An 8076-nucleotide genomic window follows, 5' to 3' on the forward strand; every position below is an offset into this window, starting at 1 on the left:
AGATCAATATCAGAGGAATGTTCTGGTGGCTGCTCCTGTTGGTGATTGCATCCCTCCTCCCAATCCCAGTGAGACAGAACTCTGCCAGAGTCATACTTCATATTCATCTATAGGAACATCTGGCCCATGTCTAACGTTTAATTTCCACACCATTAGAGTCAAACAATACATGTACATCAGTAGATAATGTAATGCATTATCACGCAAGGCAGAGAGTAGCAATTTATTAGCCTAATTTAAAATAGCCTTTGGCAAAAAAAAAAATAGTGCATCTTAATTCAGAGTTCTGAATGAAATGACATGTTTTCCAGTAAAATTCAAAGGTAGATATTCAGACATGCTTTGGAAAAACTTTCCTGCATATATTATGTTCTGCACTATTCAAGGATGAAATACCAATTCTTTTTTATAATATTCTAAATCAATTTCATCCATAATAATAATTAAAAAAGACTTGGAGAAGAGGGAAAAAATAAATTCCGTGGAACTTAAGCAGACCCCACATCTTTATTTCCTGGAAATCTCAACTTGAATGTGCAGGTTGGGCAGAATTTGTTTGAATACACTAAAATCACAGAAAACTGCTTTCTTTGACTACAGTATGAATTCTGCCTCTATTTCATCACTTAAAGACATTTTCATTCTGATTTTAGGGTTATAGACAATGCACATGGAAAGTCTCATTTGTCTTTGTGGGAGAATGTTATAACTTTTGCAAGAATTTAAGTGATAGTATCTTAGAAATTATCTTGAACTATGCAGCCTATATAAATCCTTGCAATTAAAAATAGTCAAACATTTTGGCAGTTCTTATTAATGAAAAATCAACCTCTGCTCTCTTAAAACATATACATAGAAAGATGCACAGCAGAATAAACTAGTAACAGATTACTCAAGGAGATTCAAGATGGCAGAGTGGAGGAAGACCGCATTGCTAGTTGCTCCATGGCTCAGGATTCAAGCACTGCTTCTCAGCGAGGTGGGTGAAAGAAGGATTTCACTAACATTCAATATTAGATAGTCAAAGTGTCTTAGAGACTCGGGAATTGGGTGCATTGAACAAAGAAGAAAGACTACTTGGGCACCAAGCTGGTTACAGCAGCAGCAGTGTCAGAGAACACAGAAACCTAGTGGGCAGATTGGCTATGGAAAAACCTGAGATCAGAAAAGCAGCTCAGACTCAGCTGATTCAGAGGCTGCATTGGGAACTTGGGCTTGAAATTGCCTTGTGTTTCTCAAGGGGTTGTGGAGAGGAGCTGAGGCAGAGCATCTTGAGGCCCCTATGCTGAAGTGGCTGCTCCAGAGCCTGGAGGTCACAGCAAACACTGCCTAGTGCCAACTGTGTGGCGTAGGGGGTACCTAGCAGAACACGGGTGAAACAGGCACAAGGAAGATTGTGCCAGCAGGATTCAAGTTGAAAGAGAGAAGGGAACCTCCACCCACTTGTCCTCTGAGTCTGTTGGCTCTTGTGACCAGCTGAAGTGGGGGACTATGAACGGGTGGCTGTGAGCACACTCAAGGTCTAATCCCGGGAAGGGCACTGGGCATGGGCACTGTATTGGAGGGTGGGCCCCCGTCCCATGATGGAATTCTTTTTTTTAATTTGTTCCAATTAGTTATACATGACAGTAGAATGCACTCTGACACACCATACGTAAATATAACTTCCCATTCCTCTGGTTGTACGTGATGTGGAATCACATGGGTCGAGTAGTCACATATGTACATAGGGTGATAATGTCCGATTTATTCTACTATTCTTCTTGCCCCCATGCCCCTCCCCTCCTTTCACTCCCCTCTACCTAATCCAAACTATTTCATTCTTCCCTAGCTGCCACCCCCTACCTTATTGTGAATTAGCATCTGCATATCAGAGGAAATGTTTAGACTTTGGTTTTTTGGGATTGACTCATTTCGCTTAGCATGATATTCTCCAGCTCCACCTGTTTACCTGAAAATGCCATAGTTGCATTCTTCTTTAAGGCTGAGTAATATTCTATCATGTTTTCTTTATCCATTCCAAGTGTTGAAGGGCATGTAGATTGGTTCTATAGTTTGGCTATTGTGAATTGAGCTGCTATAAACATTAATGTGGCTCAATCACTGTAGAGTGCTGATTTTAAGTCCTTTGGGTATAAACTGAGGAGTGGGATAGGTGGGTCAAATGGTGGTTCCCTTCCAAGTTTTCTGAGTAATCTCTATACTGCTTTCCATAATGGTTGCACCAATTTACAGTCCCACCAGCAATGTATGAGTGAACCTTTTCCCCAAAATCCTTGACAAGTAACATTCTTGAAAGGCTTTTGAGATCCAGACTCCCAGGAGAGACTGGCAACTGCTGAGCCCTAGGGGTGTGTTGATCTAATCTTTCCAGCTCAGACACTACCCAACAAAGGCCTGAGTAGACCTAAGCCTCAGCCACCAGAAGTCCCCCATAGAACCCTGCAGCAGCCCACCCTGGGTGTGCGTGGGTCTGGTCTGTGCAGAGGGAACTCCAGCTGACAGGAGTCCCCACCCATCCTACCTCATGCTTAAGCCCCTCCAACGGGGGCACTCGGTGAGCAACACAGAAAGAGGAAGGGGGTTTACAACCTCTAGCCCGTGCTCACTCTCTCTCAGTACAAGGCTCAAGAAATGGAAAGAAAGACACTGGGCACAGGGAGTGACCATCCATTCTCCTCAACTATGTGACCTCCTCAGTGGAGCAAATCATTTCATTTTTCATTAAGAATCTTCTTTCGTGTGTGTATGTGTGTGTGTATGTGTGTATGTGTGTGTGTGTGTGCTTGCTCTGCTGATTGGTTTATGAACACATACACATATTTATTTTTTTTCATTTTTAATGTAGTTATTTTTTCTTGCCTTGTTTTCTGAGAGTTAAGGTTTTGATCTGGTTTATGGTTACTTATTGTTTTTGCTCTTGGCAATTGCTGACCCCACCATTTTGTTGTTGATATTGTTGATTTGTTTTGGTTTTGGGTCTTTGTTTGTTTGGGGTAATAATTAAGGTTGAAGATGTCACAGAAGGAAGTATTTACTTTAATACTGTATATTGTTTGCATCATTTTTTGCTATTGTTTATTTTTCCCTATTCTGTGAGCTTACTTAAAAAACAAAACAAAACAAACAAACAAACAAAACTACTCCACACAGAAGAAGTACAAAAAAAAAAAAAAGTCCAGAACTTACAAATGAACATGTGTCTTGTTTAAAGAATAGCTAAGCAAGTAGAAATCCAATCAAATTAAACAATGGAAATAAGTCAAATTGGCAGAAGTTAATTAATATCTCTCTATAATAACATTAAATATAAATGATCTCTACTCTCCAATTAAAAGACATAGGCTGTTAGGATGGATTTTAAAACAAGACCCAACTATTTGTTGTTTGTAAGAGACTCACCTTACAGGTAAAAAGAACCATTGACTAAAAGTGAAAGGATGGAAATTTATATACCATGCAAAGGAAGCCCCCAAACACGCAAAAGTAGCTACATTCAAATCCGCCAAGAAGACCTCAAACCGAAATTAATCAGAAGAGTCAAAGAATGCCACTTTATACTCGTAAAGGGAATAATACAGTAAGAAAGTATAACAATATTTATACCCAAGTGTCGACACAAGTAATTACATAAAGGACTCACTATTTAAATTGAAGCCTTAGACACAGTACAATGATACTGGGTGATTTCGACAGCACACCTCTCTCACCATTGGCTAGGTCATCCAGACATAAACTCAATAAAGACGCTTTGGGAGGAATGCCGGGGATGGGAGGGGGCGAGGTAGAGCCTTTTCCCGAGCTGAAGCTGCAGGGTACTGAGGTGCCAGCCAGATGTCTTCCCACAAAGGATCTGTGGTGGCACAGGGCAGGGGGCTCCTGCCAACCCAAACAAGGCTGAAGAAGAACAAACATGCCCAGTGCCCCAGGAAGAAGAGGAGGAGGTACGGGTACCGACACTTCCCCTGCAGGCCCACCATGCCATGGAGAAGATGGAGGAGTTCGTATATAAGGTCTGGGAGGGGCGTTGCAGGGTCATCCCATATGATGGACTTCCCGACTGGCTGAAGGACCATGACCATCTGCTACATGGCCACAGACCACCCATGCCCTCCTTTCGTGCTTGCTTCAAGAGCCTCTTCCGCCTCCACACAGAAACTGGCAACATCTGGACCCATCTGCTGGGTTTCGTACTATTTCTCTTTTTGGGAATCTCGACCATGCTTAGACCAGATGTGTCCTTCATGGCCCCTCTTCAGGAGAAAGTGGTTTTGGGCATGTGCTTTTTGGGTGCAGTGCTCTGCCTCAGCTTCTCCTGGCTCTTCCACACCGTCTATTGTCATTCAGAGAAAGTCTCCAGGACTTTTTCCAAACTGGACTATTCAGGGATTGCTCTACTGATTATGGGGGGCTTTGTCCCCTAGCTCTACTACTCCTTCTACTGCTCCCCACAGCCTCAGCTCATCTACCTCTCCATCGTCTGTGTCCTGGGCATCTCTGCCATCGCTGTGGCACAGTGGGACCGGTTTGCCACTCCTAAGCACCGGCCAACAAGAGCAGGAGTGTTCCTGGGACTTGGCTTGAGTGGTGTTGTGCCCACCATGCCCTTTACTATCGCTGAGGGCTTCGTCAAGGCCACCACAGTGGGCCAGATGGGCTGGTTCTTCCTCATGGCTGTGATGTACCTCACCGGAGCTGGCCTTTATGCTGCTCGGATTCCTGAGCGCTTCTTTCCGGGAAAGTTTGACATATGGTTCCAGTCCCATCAGATTTTCCACGTCCCGGTGGTGGCCGCAGCCTTTGTCCACTTCTATGGGGTCTCCGACCTTCAGGAATTCCGTTATGGCCTGGAAGGTGGCTGGACTGATGACTCCCTTCTCTGAGCCTTCCCACCTTGAGGTGGAGGAGGAACTTCCCAAGTGCTTTTAAAAATGACTTCTTTGCTGAAGTGAGAGGAAGAGTCTGAGTTGTCTGTTTCTGGAAGAAACCTCTTAGTGAATTCAGTACCAGTTAAGCTTCAGCTCACTCTCACAGCCACTGGGCAATAAACTTTCCGTTCCCTTTCCCCTAGCTGGGGAGGGTGGGGGTGGTCAACATGGTCATCCCCTTCCTCGGCAGTCACCCTCCTCGGCAAGACAAGTACCATTCCCTCACAGAGACAGTACTTTGAAGCTCATTTTGAGATCTTACTCCCTCCTTCAACCATTTTGGGAAAAAATTATGGACTGGGACTCTTCAGAAATTGTTTTCTTCTTTTTTCCTGAAAGACAATGTCCCTCTCTTACCCCCTGTCCTTACTTTGTAACCTGGCTTAACCAACCTCATAGTAATTGGGGAAAAATTCAAAAGAATTTTCTTTAAAATCTGAAACAAGACAAGGATATTTACTCTCATCATTCTTAATGAATATAGTGCTAGGAATTCTTGCCAGAGCAATTAGGCAAGATAAGGAAATAAAAAGGAATAAAAATAGGAAGAAGTCAAATTATCACTGTTTGCAGATGATATGATCCTATACTTAGAAGATCCAAAAAACTCCAGCGGAAGACTGCCAGAGTTAGTAAACAAATTCATCAAAGTAGGAGGGGATGAAATCTACATACAAAAATCAATAGCTTTCCTATATACCAACAATTAGTCTGCTGAGAAATAAATCAGAAAAATAAATTTACCCCAGTCTCAAAAAGAAAAAAATAGAAATAAACCTAACCAAGGAGATGAAAGACCTCTACAATGAAAACTATAGAACATTGAACAAAAAAATTGGAGAAGATCTCAGGAGATGGAAAGATCACCCATGTTGATGAACAGGCAGGATTGATATTGTTAAAATGCCATAATGCCAAAAGCAATATGCAGATTCAATGTAATCCCCATCAAAATTCTAATGACATTCTTCACTTCTTTTTTTCTAGAAAAAACAGTCCAAAAATTCACTTGGAAGAATAAAGGTCCAAGAATAGCCAAAGTAATTCTAAGTCAAAAAAGCAATGTTAAAGGCATCACAATACCTGGCTTGATATTATACTCGAGAGATATGGTAACAAAAACTGGATGATACTGGCATAAGGACATATGCATAGACCAATGGTGCAGAATAGAAGACACAGAGACATATCCAGACATCTACATCATCTGATCCTTGACAAAGGTGCCCAAAACACACTGGAGAAAAGACAGCCTTTTAAACAAATGGTGCTGGGGAAATTGGTTATCCACATGTAGAAGAATGAAACCAGTCCTTTATCTCAAACCCTGCACAAAGGTCAACTCAAACTGGATCAAAGATGGAAGAGTTAGGCCAGAAACTATGCGACTCCACAAAGAAAACATGGGGTCAACACTCCAGTATATAGACACATGCGATGACTTTCTCAATGGGACCCCCTAAGGATCAAGAAATAATGCCAAGATTTAATAAGTAGGATGGCATCAAAGTTCAAATCTTCTGCACCAGAAAAGAAACATCAGGAATGTGAAGAGAAAACCGACAGAATGGGAGAAAATCTTTGCCAGCTACTCTTCTGACAGAGAATTAATATCTATAATATGTACTCAAACAATTCAACACCCCAAATTTTGATAACCCAATTAATAAATGGGCAAGTGAATTAAAAGACACTTCTCAAAATAAGAAATACAAATGGACAACAAAAATGTGAAAAACGTGTTCAATGTCATTAGCAATTAAGGAAATGCAAATCCAAAGTCCACTAAGATTCTAGCTCACTCTGGTCAGAATGGCAGTTACCAAAGATACAAATAATAATAAATTCTGGAGAGGATGTGGAGAAAAAGGAACACTTTACACTATTGGTGGGATTTTATATTAGTATAACCCCTATGGAAACCAATATGGAGGTTCTCAAAAAGCCAGGCATGGGACCACCATATGACCCAGGTATGCCACTCCTTGGTATTTATCCTGAAGAATCAAAGTCCCTATACTATAGTGGTACATGCACACCAGTGATTATAGCAGCACAATGTACAAGAGCAAACTATAAAACTGCCTATGCGAACATCAACAGATGAACAGGTTTTTAAAAAGTTAGCAAATGTGGTACACATACACAATGGAGTTTTTTTTCAGCCATAAAGAAAAATGAAATTATGTCATTTGCAGGGAAATGAACAGAGATGGAACTGGAGACCATCAGGTTAAGTGAAATAAGCCAAACTCAGAAGGTCAAGAGCTGGATGTTTTTTCTCATATATGGAAGCTAGAGAGCAAACAGGAAAAGGTTGGGGCCAGGAATCTAATAAAAAGCAAATGGAGATCAGTAAGGGAAAGGGACCAGGTGGGAGGAGGTGGGGATGGAAGGGGAGAGTGCTGGGGAGGGATACTGAGCAAGTCATATTGTTAGATTGTGTCACACATGAATGCATAACAACAAATCTCATCATTATATACAAAGATAATGTCCCAATAAATAATTGTGGAAAAAAATTAAAACCACTAGCAAATATTTTTTTAAAAAGATGCACATCATTTGTAAACAAACTTTTCCATCTCCCTAAATGTTACAAATGAAAACAATAATATGCATGAATTCTATGACTGTCACCAAAACATAGTAATAAGGCATATGACATAAGACAAACTAACCTCAAAAATAATGGGAAAACTTTGTCACCTTGTTGTCCTTAGGTAGTAGATAATCTGCCACTTGGACCTTCTTTCACCAAGGATGTGCTAGGTTCAAGATCAGTATTTGTGTTGATTATATACCATGATTTTTAAGAGCTCACAGAATGGGGGAAGTGAGAAACACACATAAATACCTGGAGCAGATAGTAGGAAGTGCTCATTGTTGTAAGAAAATCTGCAAAAAAAAAATGCTTTGGAAGTGAAAAGAGATTTGGAGGACAGGCTGACATACCCAGGCAATCCTTGACTTCAGAAGATTTGACTTAGAATCTTTGGACATTAGCATGGTGCCAAAGTGACACGTGTTCAATAGAAACTACTTTGAATTTTGAATTCCATTCTATTCTCAAGTGGTTAGCCAGCTTTTCATTGCTATGACGAATGCCTGAGAAAGGGGAAAGGAAGAAAGATTTACTCTGGCTCGC

The 8076-nt window shown here is 41.2% G+C and overlaps 1 pseudogene; it reads left to right on the forward strand.

Moving 5' to 3' along the window:
• The first annotated feature begins 3834 nt into the window (after nucleotides 1-3834).
• On the forward strand, nucleotides 3835-5199 carry LOC114102701 (adiponectin receptor protein 1 pseudogene; annotated as a pseudogene).
• Nucleotides 5200-8076: the final 2877 nt, after the last annotated feature.

Source organism: Marmota flaviventris, chromosome 6 (assembly GCF_047511675.1).
Source record: "Marmota flaviventris isolate mMarFla1 chromosome 6, mMarFla1.hap1, whole genome shotgun sequence".
NCBI classification, from domain to species: domain Eukaryota; kingdom Metazoa; phylum Chordata; class Mammalia; order Rodentia; family Sciuridae; genus Marmota; species Marmota flaviventris.